Source organism: Ranitomeya imitator, chromosome 4 (genome assembly GCF_032444005.1).
Source record: "Ranitomeya imitator isolate aRanImi1 chromosome 4, aRanImi1.pri, whole genome shotgun sequence".
NCBI classification, from domain to species: Eukaryota; Metazoa; Chordata; class Amphibia; order Anura; family Dendrobatidae; genus Ranitomeya; species Ranitomeya imitator.
Window position 1 is genome coordinate 14,747,277 of NC_091285.1, and position 15,463 is coordinate 14,762,739.

The window sequence follows — 15,463 nt, forward strand, 5'->3', positions numbered from 1 at the left end:
CATTTCAATGTTGTTCCCATTTATGTAACAATTATTAAATGTACACATCCGAGAGGGGGGTGCAAACGGTAATATCCATATGTATTGCCAGTGGCTTTTCTTATTTATTTGCTCCTACTTTTTAATTATTTATTCATTTATTTGACACATTTTGACCCCACCCCACCATAAGCTCCTAAAAACTTTAAAAAAATATCTGATTTCCCCTATAACTGGGGCTGGTGTATTAGCCCGAGTTACAGTGGGAATGCAGCCTCCTGGCAGCGTAGTAGAGTGGACTAGGTCTCATGTGACACAGCAGTTCCAGCACCCGGTGATAACATGAGAGTTGTCGGAGCTTTCTATACTTCATACTTTCTCAGGGCTGTGCATACAACAATAGAAAAGACAGAGACGGTAATAAACCATATCTGCCTTTTCTGTGTGGAGTCTGGCTGTGTCTGATAGCGAGGCTCTTTGCTTCTGAAACAGCGCGACCGTGTGATAGAAATGATGACTGCCTGGAAGACTAAAGTCTATGGGTAATTTGGAAGTAGGTAAGTCAGATCCTTAAATCAGACATATTCATCAAAGGTGGTAATAATGTTTTTCATTATTGGTCTGGTTTAGCACTCAATTGCATTCTGACTGTTTAGCTTCTTCATTAAGCTAGCCAGGACTAAGAACAACATTACTTGAAATGCGATTCCTATGCCACTACTGACAATAGAATTTTTAACGTTTTGGCATTTTCTCTTTACTCCTGGGGCTGGGTGTGCAACCTTGAGATTCAGTCCTCCCTTGAAAGTCCATCAGGCTATTTGTGCTCTCACCCAGAGCTCTCTCAGATGTTAGAACAAGAGGACATCTTGGGACTACTTCATATTGACTCACATCAATGGCATAACCAGAAGCGGAGCGCATAGTCAGTCCTTACGGCAAGTCTGTGCGGCTGCAGCTAAAACCCTCAGAGTTTTAAAGTTTCGCCAGCTCGGGTGCTTTTTCAGGTGCACAGCTGCAGAACATTTTTTGATTTGGAGTCTTGAAGATGCACCAAATTAATCTAGACGCATGTGAATATTAATGCCCTTGGCAGATATAACTCGAGCTGATTTTCGGTCGAGACTAGTACTAGCCTTCATGAATTTTCCCCCAGTGTTTCCCCTTTCTATGAATTAACACATGGCTTTGGCATCAAAATGTGCATAAAAAAAACCTAAAAGTAGAAACATACCATAAGACCAGTGGAGTAACTGGTCGTACTGGTTATTACTTGTTTTATCACGTTACGCCTTATGTTTTATTTTTAGTTGTAGATGAGGAATGTGCAGCCCTCTAAGAAAAGTTACGTGTCATGTACCTAACTGAAGAATTTCTGAATATTGCGGGCTAAGAAAACCCCTTTAAAGGGATTATCATGTGGCAGTCAATCTACGGGGAGAATATGTGACTGCAATTCATATAATTGGCAAGTGACTGTGCTTTATATCAGGGCATATAATAGGCAATATACAGTATATTGGGGCATGAAAATGTAGTATATATGTACTGTATTTTGTGTACACTGTATATGGGGGCATATGACTTACATGTGGCTGCAATGTATATAGATGAGAAATAGCAGCCTCATTGCATGTGAATAATTGTAGCTGGGCTACAACTATATGGCATCTTCCATGGGGTCAAACCACATGCATGTATATATGGGCACTTAACAAAGGTGACAAATACAGTATACGGGGACATGCAGATTTGTAGACATATCTGCATGGGTTGTCAGATATGAGCTCACAATAATCACCCATAGGAACTCTGTGTTCTGCTATATAAGGGTCTGTACATACCAGTGCCAAGCTATCAGGTAGACATGGGCAAAAAGATGCAAACTGTCCTGGTCCGTCTTCCATTAACAGTAAGTACTCAATTGGCTGGCAATTGGAACAGAGCAACTTGGGCAATTGTTATGTTTTAATGCCCCTGCAACATCACAGCGCAAAGCAAGGACCTTATATTTTACAGAATATAATTGCAGCCAGTGTTGTGGAATTTCTTAAGAAATTACTGAAAGACATGAAGAAACTTTTACAATTAAAATATCAAGTAATTTTGAAAAATTAGCACAAATTGTGAAAATTCAAACGCACATATTGTAAATTTCTCACTAGTAAATTCCACAATTTGCAATTGTTTCAACCAGAAATACTGAAAAATAGTAAACAGAAGGAACATGTGGGAACAGAAATTCAGAAAGGGAGATTGTAGTGATCAGAACTGAAGGGCTGTTGTCTGCATCGTTACGAAGCTGACCTTAGGGATACTCTAGCTTCATGATATCTTGATACTGGTGATGCTGTTTTGATTTATTTGTTTCTTTTCACATATCATACAGTATGTAAAGCCAGAGTTGTAAAACTGAAATGTACATGGCAGAAAACAAAAAAATGTTTTAAACTAAAATAAAAAACACAGATTCATATAAATTTAAGCATGTTTACAAAGCTAAGGGACCGCTATGGGCACGAACACAGATGCCCCTACAAATTCTCAGCTAATTGACAGCCATGTGAAGAACTGAAAACAATTAAATTGATGTTGTGTTGTACAGAATTTTAAGAGGATTATTGATACTGAATTACATCAGTTTTTGATGAGTTAAAGGAGTATTTGCAAAACTTTCAAAGAGATGACACCTTCAAATTAAATTGAACATAAAATTTATTTTATTGCAATATACAGAAGAATTTTGTACTCTTGACTTAGAACAAAAATATACTGTATTTTGCAGTGGAATTGCAGCATCTAAACTCAGTCATATAATTTCTCATTATATGTTAAAATTTATCGATGTGCTGTCATCTCAAATGTGAGCCATAATAAGTGCTATACCACAGTCAAAATCCATATCTTAAATAGTACACTGTTCAAAAAAATAAAGGGAACACTAAAATCCCACATCCTAGATATCACTGAATGAAATATTCCAGTTGTAAATCTTTATTCATTACATAGTGGAATGTGTTGAGAATTATGAAACTTAAAAATTATCAATGCAAATCACAACTAATATCCCACTGAGGTCTGGAGTTGGAATGATGCTCAAAATCAAAGTGGAAAATGAAGTTACAGGCTGATCCAACTTCAGTTGAAATGCCTCAAGACAAGAAAATGATGCTCAGTAGTGTGTGTGGCCTCCATGTGCCTATATGACCTCCCTACAACGCCTGGGTGTGCTCCTGATGAGGCGGCGGATGGTCTCCTAAAGGATCACCTTCCAGACCTGGACTAAAGCATCCACCAACTCCTGGACAGTCTGTGGTGCAACGTGACGTTGGTGGATCATGAGAGACATGATGTCCCAGATGTGTTCAATTGAATTCAGGCCTGGGGAATGGGCGGCCCAGTGCATAGCTGCTGACACACTCCAGCCACATGAGGTCTGGCATTGTCCTGCATTAGGAGGAACCCAGGGCCAACCGCACCAGCATATGGTCTCACAAGGGGTCTGAGGATCTCATCTCGGTACCTAATGGCAGTTAGGCTACCTCTGGCGAGCACATGGAGAGCTATGCGGCCCTCCAAAGAAATGCCACCCCACATCATTACAGACCCACTGCCAAACCGGTCATGCTGAAGGATGTTGCAGGCAGCAGATTGCTCTTCACGGCATCTCCAGACTCTGTCATGTTTGTCATATGTGCTCAGTGTGAACCCGCTTTCATCTGTGAAGAGAACGGGGTGCCAGTGGCGAATTTGCCAATCCTGGTGTTTTGTGGCAAATGCCAAGTGTCCTGCATGGTGTTGGGCGGTGAGCACAACCCCCATATGTGGACATTGGGCACTCTCCTGGTGTACTGGCCTGTCTCCTGGAAGCGCTTCCAGCCTCTGGACACTACGCTGACAGACACAGCATACCTTCTTGCCACAGCTCGCATTGATGTGCCATCCTGGATGAGCTGCACTACCTGAGCCACTTGTGTAGGTTGTAGAGTCCATCTCATGCTACCACGAGTGTGAAAGCACAACCAACATTCAAAAGTGGCCAAAACATCAGCCAGAAAGTATTGGTTCTGAGATGTGGTCTGTGGTCCCCTCCTGCAGAACCACTCCTTTATTGAGTGTCCTGATAATTGCCAATAAGTTCCATTGTTGTGTATTCCATTTGCACAACAGCATGTGAAATTGATTGTCGAACAGTGTTGCTTCCTAAGTGGACAGTTTGATTTCACAGAAGTTTGATTTACTTGGAGTTATATTCTGTTGTTTTAAGTGTTCCCTTTATTTTTTTGAGTAGTGCATATTCTTTGTAGATCGCAATCTGCTAGACTAAGATACTAAGACACCGGGTTAATAGGATGAATCCAGAGAAATTGGTCAATGTCCTTAATACTCATCGTGATATAGATACTTGGGGCATTGTTTCCAGCTATTATAAAAAAAAAAATAGAATATAAAAGTAAAGTAAGTACATAAAATAAAAGATAGTAAATAAAAATACATAAATACAGTTGTGAAAATTGATTTGCAGAATTCCACTAATTTGCTCTGATTGAGGAATATGTGACATTCTAAGTCATTTCCCTAAAGTACACCACTTTTCCTACTATTGATAACGTTCTTTTGTGAAAAAGGTAACAATTCTAGTGGAAGTGGTCATCAGAGTTTGCTACCTAACCTATCAGAGGGGTAGGTGGGATGTGCATTAGAGGACCTTAGTCTCAGAACCATTCCTTTGCTTTTAGGTGGGGATTGCGCCATTGGCTTCATCTGCCTAGGACACCAATATACTTTCTCCAAGCCCTAATCCCGAGTGTCAATCACAACGGATCGCCATACTGGAATCCCAAGCATCGATCATAATAATATTGATCCAGAGTGTCGGTCAGACTGATTAAAAATTTTTAACCTCTAGTGTGGGATCAGACTGGATCAACATTCACAATCGTGAGAGTCGATCAGATCAATGTTTATATTTCTGGAAGTCGATCAATCCTGCTTAACTTTCACTATCGTGAGAGTCGATAAGACCAGATCAATAATTATGTTTCTGAATATCGATCAGACTAGATCAACATTTATAACGACGAGTGTTGATAATAATATTCATGCTCCCAGATGTCAATCAGACTGGATCAACATTTGCAATCAGGAATGTCAATCAGGATGATTCAAAATTAATAATCAAGAGTTTGGATCAACAGTCACGATCCCGAGTGTTGATCAGACAAGATTAATGTTGATGTTTCTGATTGTCGAATAGACTGGGTCATCACTTAGAATCCTGAGTGTTGATCATAGCATTCATGATCCCAATTGTCGATCAGACTAGACTAATATTCCCGATGATGATTATCGATCAGACCAGATCATTATTCGAATTTAGCAGTGTGGTCAGCCTGGATTAACATTCATTATCCGAAATGTCTATCAGACTAAATTGCCATCCAGGATCACAAGTGTCGATCATAATTTTCATGATCCCGAGTTTCAAATAGACCAGATAGTAAATCAAGATCACAAATGTCGATTAGACTGGATCAAAGAATATGCGGCTCCACCTCCTATAGGGGTGGAGCCGCATATTCGTTACTGCAATGAGCGGTAACGGTGACCGCTCAATGCAGGAAGAAGCTGTAGCGCCGGGGAACCAGGGACTGTACCGCGCCAGGAGCAGGTGAGTATCATGGGGAGGGGGAGCACTGCGGGATAGTCACTAGGGTTGAGCGAAACGGGTCGGCAAGATTCAGAAGTCACCGACTTTTGGCAAAGTCGGGTTTCATGAAACCCGACCCGACCCCTGTGTGGGGTCGGCCATGAGGTCGGCGATCTTCTGAACTGGAATCAGAATTCCGATACCGATTCCCGATATGTTTAAGATATCGGGAATCGGTATCGGAATTCAGATTTAAGTGTAAAATAAAGAATAAAAATAAAAAATATTGCTATACTCACCCTCGGACGCGCCCTGGTTGTAACCGGGAGCCTTCCTTCCTAAGAATGAGGGCCTGAAGGACCTTTCGATGACGTCGCGGCTTGTGATTGGTCGCGTGACGCCCATGTGACCGCTCACGCGACCAATCACAAGCCGCGACGTCATCGAAAGGTCCTTCAGGCGCTCATTCTTAGGAAGGAAGGCTCCCGGTTACAACCAGGGCGCGTCCGAGGGTGAGTATAGCAATATTTTTTATTTTTATTCTTTATTTTACACATTAATATGGATCGCAGGGCCTGAAGGAGAGTTTCCTCTCCTTCAGACCCTGGGAACCATTAGAAACCCAATGCACTGCATTGGGTTTCGTGTTTCGGCCGACCCCGACCCCGACTTTTCTATAGGATCGGCCGATTTCACTCGACCTGACTTTTGAAAAAGTCGGGTTTCGTGAAATCCGACCCGATCCTATAAAAACAAAAGTCGCTCAACCCTAATAGTCACCTTTCCTCGTTCCGGTGCCGCTCCTTCTTCAGCGTCTTCTGCAGTGACGCTCAGGTCAGAGGGCGCGGCGATGTGGTTAGTGCGTGCCCTCTGCCTGAACGTCAGTGCCGAAGACGCTGAAGACAGAGCGACACCGGAACGAGAAAAGGTGAATGTAGCAAGTGCCGAGGTCCTGAGCGACGAGAGGTGAGTATGTGATTTTTTTTTTTTATTGCAACAGCAAATGCGGCAAGTGTCTGTATGGAGCATCTTATGGGGCCATAATTAACATTTGTGCAGCATTATATGGGGCACGTGTCTATATGGAGCATCTTATGGGGCCATAATTAATGTTTGTGCAGCACTGTATGGGGCAAGTGTCTGTATGGAGCATCTTATGGGGCCATAATTAACGTTTGTGCAGCACTGTATGGGGCAAGTGTCTGTATGGAGCATCTTATGGGGCCATAATTAACGTTTGTGCAGCACTGTATGGGGCAAGTGTCTGTATGGAGCATCTTATGGGGCCATAATTAACGTTTGTGCAGCACTGTATGGAGCAAGTGTCTGTATGGAGCATCTTATGGGGCCATAATTAACGTTTGTGCAGCACTGTATGGGGCAAGTGTCTGTATGGAGCATCTTATGGGGCCATAATTAACGTTTGTGCAGCACTGTATAGAGCAAGTGTCTGTATGGAGCATCTTATGGGGTCATAATTAACATTTGTGCAGCACTGTATGAGGCAAGTGTCTGTATGGAGCATCTTATGGGGCCATAATTAAAGTTTGTGCAACAGTATATGGGACACGTGTCTATATGGAGCATCTTATGGGGCCATAATTAATGTTTGTGCAGCACTGTATGGGGCAAGTGTCTGTATGGAGCATCTTATGGGGCCATAATTAACGTTTGTGCAGCACTGTATGGGGCAAGTGTCTGTATGGAGCATCTTATGGGGCCATAATTAACGTTTGTGCAGCACTGTATGAGGCACGTGTCTATATGGAGCATCTTATGGGGCCATAATTAATGTTTGTGCAGCACTGTATGGGGCAAATGTGTCCATGGAGCATCTTATGGGGCCATTATTAACCTTTATGCAGGATTATATGGGGCATATTTTAATATGGAGCATCTTATGGGCCCATCATGAACTGTATGGAGCATTATATGGGGCTCCTGATTCAATATGGATATTCAAAAACACTTAACCTACTGATGTCTCAATTAATTTTACTTTTATTGGTATCTATTTTTACTTTTGACATTTACCGGTAGCTGCTGCATTTTCCACCCTAGGCTTATACTCGAGTCATTAAGTTTTCCCAGTTTTTTGTGGCAAAATTAGAGGTCTCGGCTTATAGTCGAGTATATACGGTATGTACATTCATGAATCCGAGTGTCAATCAGACCAGAACACCATTCAGGATTCTCAGTGTCAAACAGACCACATCATTATTTGGGATCAAAAGTCTCAAACAGAGTGGATCAACATTCATGATCATGAGTGTTATTCAGACCAAACCGTCACTCAGGATCACAAGTGTCGATTAGACTGGATCAACATTCAGAATCCCACGTGTCTATGAGACTGAATCGTTATTTGGGGTCTTAAGTGTGATCAAAATGAATCACAAGATGATCACAAGAGCCAATCAGACAGGATCACAAGTGCCAATCAGACAGGATCACAAGAGCCAATCAGACAGGATCACAAGTGCCAATCAGACAGTATCACAAGTGACGATCAGACGGGATCGAGCTTTCAATCAGACCAGATTTCCATTCAGAAAAACTCATGAGCGTTAATGTTATTTCATTCTAAGAAATCATCTTAGGACTTATGGGCGGAGGACCTGAGACCTATAACTCCGATCATACTGATCATACAGTAATATATTATGTAATGTGACTTCCTCTTATGTAAATATCGTTATCTCCGGTATTTACATTTACCTAACAGTGGCTGCTACGGGGCACATATTTACCTAAAATAAAACGGATTCGTCATCATTCTTCAGCACATACCGATGTCTATGAACTTTGCTCAGGTGTACCCATAAACTCTGGTGACCTGACACACGGCATATAGAAATGTGCATGATATCAAATGTGTAGGTGCCCTTTAAGGGCGAAGTAACAAGACAGGTCCCAAAGGACGAGCACATAGATATCATTCTTACAAGTGTCTGTAGTAATATTTCTCATAGTGGGGGGGATTCTGAATGGTTCTTCCATCTATGCCAGGGATGTCAATCTCAAATATACAGAGGGCTAAAAAAAAAAAAAAAAGCTTGGACAAAGTCGTTGGCCAATCTTGATATTTATTAAAAAAGAGTCTACAGTTCAGGAAATTGTTCCTTTTCATCTAATAGAACGATGAACTTTGTCATAAATAAAGGAGCCGTCCAACGAACAAAGTATACTGTATTTAATAGATCTGAGAATAAAATATTGGAATCATTTAATATAGTAAAAAGCATGTGGTACAATCAGACCCATTTTGGGGGTTTTGTGTGAAATTATGTTTAATTTGTCTCTATTTTACAGAAGGGAAATAAAAATGTGCATAACAGAAAAAAAAAATGTGGAATTGCAATAATTTTCTGGGAAAAAATACTTCATTTTTTGGACCAATTTTAAAGGAGCCCAAAAAGGGATACAACAGAGGAAGACTGGAGACCATGCAAGGCTTGAGCTGAAGGAAGTGAGCCACCTGGATTAGCTGCAACCTTGGGTTGTCCTCTGACCTCGAGCAACAGAGCTGCTGCTATTTTTGGTTGCACTTCCACTCACAAACTTCCCAAGCTACAGTTTATCATAATTATTTATTATTATAGCGCCATTTATTCCTTGGCGTTTTACATGTGAGAAGGGGTGTACATAATCTTGAACAAAACAAGTAACCGACTGATACAAGAGAGGAGAGGACCCTGCCCGCGAGGGCTCACAGTCTACAAGGGATGGGTGAGGATAAAGAAGGTGAGGGTAGAGCTGGTTGTGCTGTGGTATGGTGGAATAAGGGTTACTGCAGGTGGTAAGCTTGTCGGAAGAGGTGAATCTTCAGGTTCTTTTTGAAGGTTTCCACGGTAGGTGAGAGTCTGATATGTTGGGTTAGAGAATTCCAGAGTAGGGGCGATGCACGGGAGAAAACTTGTATGCGATTGTGGGAAGAGGAGATAAGAGAGGAATAGAGAAGGAGATCTTGTGAGGATCGGAGGTTGCGTGTAGGTAAGTACCGGGAGACTAGGTCACAGATGTATGGAGGATACAGGTTGTGGATGGCTTTGTATGTCATGGTTAGGGTTTTGAACTGGAGTCTCTGGGCTATCGAGAGCCAGTGAAGGGATTAACAGAAATGAGAAGATCGGTAATAGCAGGGGACAGGTTGATTAGTAGGGCAGCAGAGTTTAGGATAGATTGGAGAATGCAGTTGTCGAGGTGGGAGATGATGAGGGAATATACTAGTGTTTTGGCAGATTCTTGATTAAGGAATGTATGGATCCAGGAAATATTTTTGAGTTGGAGTTGGCAAGAAGTGGATAGGGCTTGGATATGTAGTTTGAAGGAGAGATCAGAGTCAAGGGTTGCGAGCGAGCTTGCGGTACTGGGGAGAGTGAGAAGCCATTGACTTTGATGGATAGGTGTGTTGGAGGATTTGAGTGACATGAGGGAAAGATGAATTTTGTTTTGTCCATGATAGGGGGCAAGATTAGGAGGTGGTGTGTGAGTAGGAGACGCTGAATGTCCAGTCTGTTAAGTATGAGGAGATCCAAGATAGGGCCAAGTCTGTGATGTTGAGAAATGAGATAATCTGTATTAAGAGGGAATGGTCCACTGTGTCGAAGGCAGATGTCAGTTCCTGGAGGAGGATTACAGAGTAGTGTCGCTTGGATTTGGTGGTTAGTAGGCCATTAGTGACATTAGCTAGGGCAGTTTCAGTGGAGTGATACGGTCGGAAGCCAGATTGTAAGAGGTCAAAAAGGGAGCAGGAGGAGCAGTGGGAGGACACATCAAGATGGTTGTGTTGTTCCAGTAGTTTTGACTCATAGAGGAGAAGTGATATGGAGTGATAGTGTGGCGCCCCAGGGTCCTGGTCGTCATAGTAGCATTGCTTTCCTCACGGGGAGGTGATGTTACGTTTGGAGGCAAGAAGGCATAACTGTCGCCAGGTAAACACAAGCATGCAACACATTCAAACTCCAGGCCACCAGGGGGAGCTTTTGATCCTATTTACTAAGTGACTCCCCATATATAAGATAGTTTTGGAGGGAAAGCAGAGGATAGTTCTTGCCAGGAAACAGACTGGATCAGTATGAGGCAGAAGAGGGTTTACAGACCTGTGTAGATACAGTGCAGCAGTTCCCGGAAAGAGATTATACTGAAAGCCGAATTAATTGCAGAGAGCATGCAGGAGAGCAAAGCACAGGAGAGGATACCAGGGGGAGACCAGCCCTGAGCAGGCTGCCTCCTTCTGAGGCACAGAAACCGATAGCCAGAACACCGAGGTTGTAAGGACTTTCTACGACTTACATCAAAGAGTGGCAGGACAGCTGAACTTCACGTTACCTGTCCGCCTTAATAGCCAGGAGACACGGTGATACCTTTAGAGCCTGGGGCGTGCTAGAGTCCCTATAAACAGACTCAAGTCACCAGTCATATGGGTTATGTCCTATCCTATACGGGGGACAGAGAGAGAGAGAACATCTCTGGAGGCTCTACTCTTAGCCTTGCTTTGTTCTTGTTGGTCTGCCCTCCAGGAGGCTGTATATCCAGGTCTCTGTGTCTGTGTCCTTGCTTTGCCTTGTTTAGGTTTGTCCGCCCTCCAGGAGGCAGAATATGCTGGTCCCTGTGTCTTTGTTCTTGTACCTTGTCTTGTTCCACTACCTTGTCTGAACTTAGTCCTATCTCTGTCTCCTTGTCTGTGGCTTCCTTCCCTGCTGTGTCTTTCCTTGTTTTCTCAGTCTGCTTATGCTCTGCACTCTTGCGGCTCTGCCTGCTCTGAACCCTTGTGATTTTGCCTGGGCTCCATTCCCTTGCAGCTTTGCCTCTGCTCCGCACTCCTGCGGTTCTGCTCCGTTCTACTCTGCTTTGCTGCTGCAGAAACCTCTTGCTGCAGCTCCTCTCCGCATTCCTTGTGGTTCCACTCTGCTTAGCTTCTGTTGCTGCTCTATCTCCTGCTGCTCTACCATTCCTATACGCAGCCTTACGGTTCTCTTCCTGTGTGAACAGGTCCAACCTGTTCCTTCACACTCCATTCCTCCCTGCTTGCTTCCGTACCTTAGTAACATACATAGTAACATAGTTAGTAAGGCCGAAAAAAGACATTTGTCCATCCAGTTCAGCCTATATTCCATCATAATAAATACCCAGATCTACGTCCTTCTACAGAACCTAATAATTGTATGATACAATATTGTTCTGCTCCAGGAAGACATCCAGGCCTCTCTTGAACCCCTCGACTGAGTTCGCCATCACCACCTCCTCAGGCAAGCAATTCCAGATTCTCACTGCCCTAACAGTAAAGAATCCTCTTCTATGTTGGTGGAAAAACCTTCTCTCCTCCAGACGCAAAGAATGCCCCCTTGTGCCCGTCACCTTCCTTGGTATAAACAGATCCTCAGCGAGATATTTGTATTGTCCCCTTATATACTTATACATGGTTATTAGATCGCCCCTCAGTCGTCTTTTTTCTAGACTAAATAATCCTAATTTCGCTAATCTATCTGGGTATTGTAGTTCTCCCATCCCCTTTATTAATTTTGTTGCCCTCCTTTGTACTCTCTCTAGTTCCATTATATCCTTCCTGAGCACCGGTGCCCAAAACTGGACACAGTACTTCATGTGCGGTCTAACTAGGGATTTGTACAGAGGCAGTATAATGCTCTCATCATGTGTATCCAGACCTCTTTTAATGCACCCCATGATCCTGTTTGCCTTGGCAGCTGCTGCCTGGCACTGGCTGCTCCAGGTAAGTTTATCATTAACTAGGATCCCCAAGTCCTTCTCCCTGAGTTAACAGGTCCCAACCTGTTCCTTCATACTTCATTCCTTTCTGCTTGTTTCCTTACCTATACCTCCTGTGTGAACAGGTCTCTACCTGTTCCTTCATACACCACACCAACCAGCCCTGTGTCTCTGCCGTACCTGCCAGCCCTGTGTCTCTACCTTTCCTGCCAGCCCTGTGTCTCTGCCGTACCTGCCAGCCCTGTGTCTCTGCCGTACCTGCCAGCCCTGTGTCTCTGCCAGCCCTGTGTCTCAGCCGTGCCAGCCTACTCGTCTGAGTTTCAGCCGTGCCCTTCTGCCAGTCCTGCCTTATGCCCGCACCTGTCTAAGTGTTCCTGTTCTCCAAGTGGGATCAGCAGCCACAGCCAGACAACACCCTGGAGTAGCACCTGGCAGCTGCCTGCCGCTCAAGCCTGACCTCACCATCAGAGGCTCCAGTGAAGACCAAGGAAGCTGTCATTGTCATGCCCCTTCCAGGGTAGTCTGGTTTGTGGCACAGTGGGGCCACAAATCCGCCAAGCTCACGCCCACCAGTCAGGGCGCGAGCGTGACATGTGTGAGGGGGTGACCAATTTGAGAGCTGCAGCTATTGCAGTGTTATATAAAGCAGCAGCATGTGCATTGTGTAAGGAACTTATGTCTGCAAGAGGGAGAAGGGATTCGGAGAGTGAGTATAGATCAAGATGTTTGACATTTCTAGAGAAGAGAGGGAAGAGAATGTTTGTAGTTTGTGGTAAGAAAGAGGGAGAGATGAGTTATAAAGGGTAGGTAGGGAAAAGATGTGGGTAAAGATGAGGTCCAGTGTGTGGCCATCTCTGTGAGTGGCTCAGAAAGACTGTTGAGGAAGCCTGAAGGAGGAGGTGAGAGATAAAAGCTTAGTGATCACTGAGTTGGAAGTGTCAGTGGGGATGTTGAAGTCACCCATGATGATAGTGGGGATGTCAGCAGAAAGGAAATTAAGTAGGTAGGTGGTGCAGTGGTCGAAGATGGCGGTGGCTTGCCCTGAGGGCAGTAAATGACAGCCAGTTGGAGGTTGGAGAGGGAGTATATGCGAAGAGAGTGCAACTCAAAAGAAGGGACAGTGGGTGATGCCGAGGAAGGAAAGTTTAATGATAAAAAGATCATGGATGTATGAAAGCTTGTTGCAGACAGAGTGAGCGTTCCATAGACCTCCTGTTAGAGGGACTGGGGAAGTGAGAGCTGAACGAATGGGTTTAAGGTTAGAACGGTTGGGGAAATTTATGATAGATCATGGATCAGAGCGGTAAACATGACTGTGGGCATGCGGTGAGGAACACCAGGATTTCAACACATATTGTCCGCAATGAGGACAATTCGATAAAATGTTAGTAGGTGGAAGCAGGAGAGGGCATGAAGGGGCTGTCTGTGTTTGGAGACACAGGATTTTATGTTGTGGAACAGTTCTGAGGATGTGGTGGGATGTATGGGGAGGATGGGGGGGCGGATGACCAATTCATTTAAACAGAAATATTGTTTACTGTGACTATGCATCCTGATACCTTCAGTTCTCTTCTGGTTCAATTCTGGTCTAACTCATTGCCGTACACTTAAGTGCTGTACTTAGGTGATGCTCAGCAAACTGACATCTATGCAGACGTACTGATCTCAATATATTTGCTAACAAATGCATTCAGGTGTGAAGCAGAGGGGAGAGGCCTGTACTCATCTTGATCAAATAATCAAAGTTGAGCCAGATGCAGGATATATCACAGGCAGACTGAACAGGCCGGATGTGAAGAAAAGTGGTGACGGCGTGGTGCAGTGGTCAGTTTATAAACATACCAAGTTAATACACACTGGAAATGTATGAATTTGGGGGCCCCATTTTGTATCATGGTGGTTACTTGTTTGCACAGAATTAATTGGGTGTTGATGGGTATTAAACAGTTTATTGTATTCAGTATCATGTGCTGTTTTAACATTTGATTTTCTAGTCACATTTACTATATCAAAAGCTCTCTGGAGTCAGCTACGCAAGGTCATGAGCAGGTTAAAAACTGATTTCGGCCACTTGGCTGCGCGGTCTTTTTCAAAGAATGTGATTGGCGGCCTGCAAAAGAGCGAGAAGAATATGAAGTATTTAAAGTCATGTACGGACATCAACTGGCACTCGCCATCAGAAGAAGATATAAAACAATAGAGAATCTACTTTACCAGCTGATCAGAAGAGCGGGCGAAGCTGGCAGGGAGGAATGGCATAAGAAATGTCTTGAAGACCAGGCGCATCCAGCGGCATCAAAGGAAGAAGGAAGGTTACCTGTCGAAGAAGAAGCAGAAAATGCTAAAGCAGATTTGGAAGCGATGGAAAAGTGCAGGCAAGAGAGATGTATGAACCTTAATAAAAAAAGATGCTGGAGGACCTACCCCAGCCGCTGGCTGCCAGGAAGAAGAATGACTCCTAGAGCTAGTCGCCACCCACCGTTCAGAGGCCTAGTTGCGTCATCGCGGACATGATAACGCTGCGTATGTGGTTCCAGAGAAGAGCGTCCTGGATTCATTGGGTCGTCATGATAGAGTGGAGTAGAGGTAGCAGTGGGACACATGTCGTGCCTGGGGACATCCACAGCAAGGGACTACAGAGGAAGAAGAGGTGCATCAGCAGCTGAAGATTTGTGAGGTGAGGCGAGGAATTCATCCAAGGATTAGTCACCGGCCAGATCAAAAGAAAATTGGTGGCGTCAGTGCTTGCCTCTTAATGAGACTGTGAGCACTGAAGACTAGGAAATTTACACTTGAGGATCCAGTCTACGTCACGTGGCAGAAAAAAGATGGTGAGATTACCAATGTTCCCGTTTATCCCTCCTGTTAATGAGCATTTAGCTAGCCTTAAACATACAGTGAGGAAAATAATTGTGGATACATTAGAAGTGCCAGAGATTAGGAGCATAAGCCTTAGTCACCTTTTGTGTAAGTCTGACAACCCCAAGATTGAGAAACGTTTCTGGGGTGTCCGAGGTTAGTCTTAAGGAGGCTCTAGCATGTGAAATTTCACATTTAGGCTTTCATTTAAATCAGTCTATTAAAGAACGCATTTGGGGTTTGGAA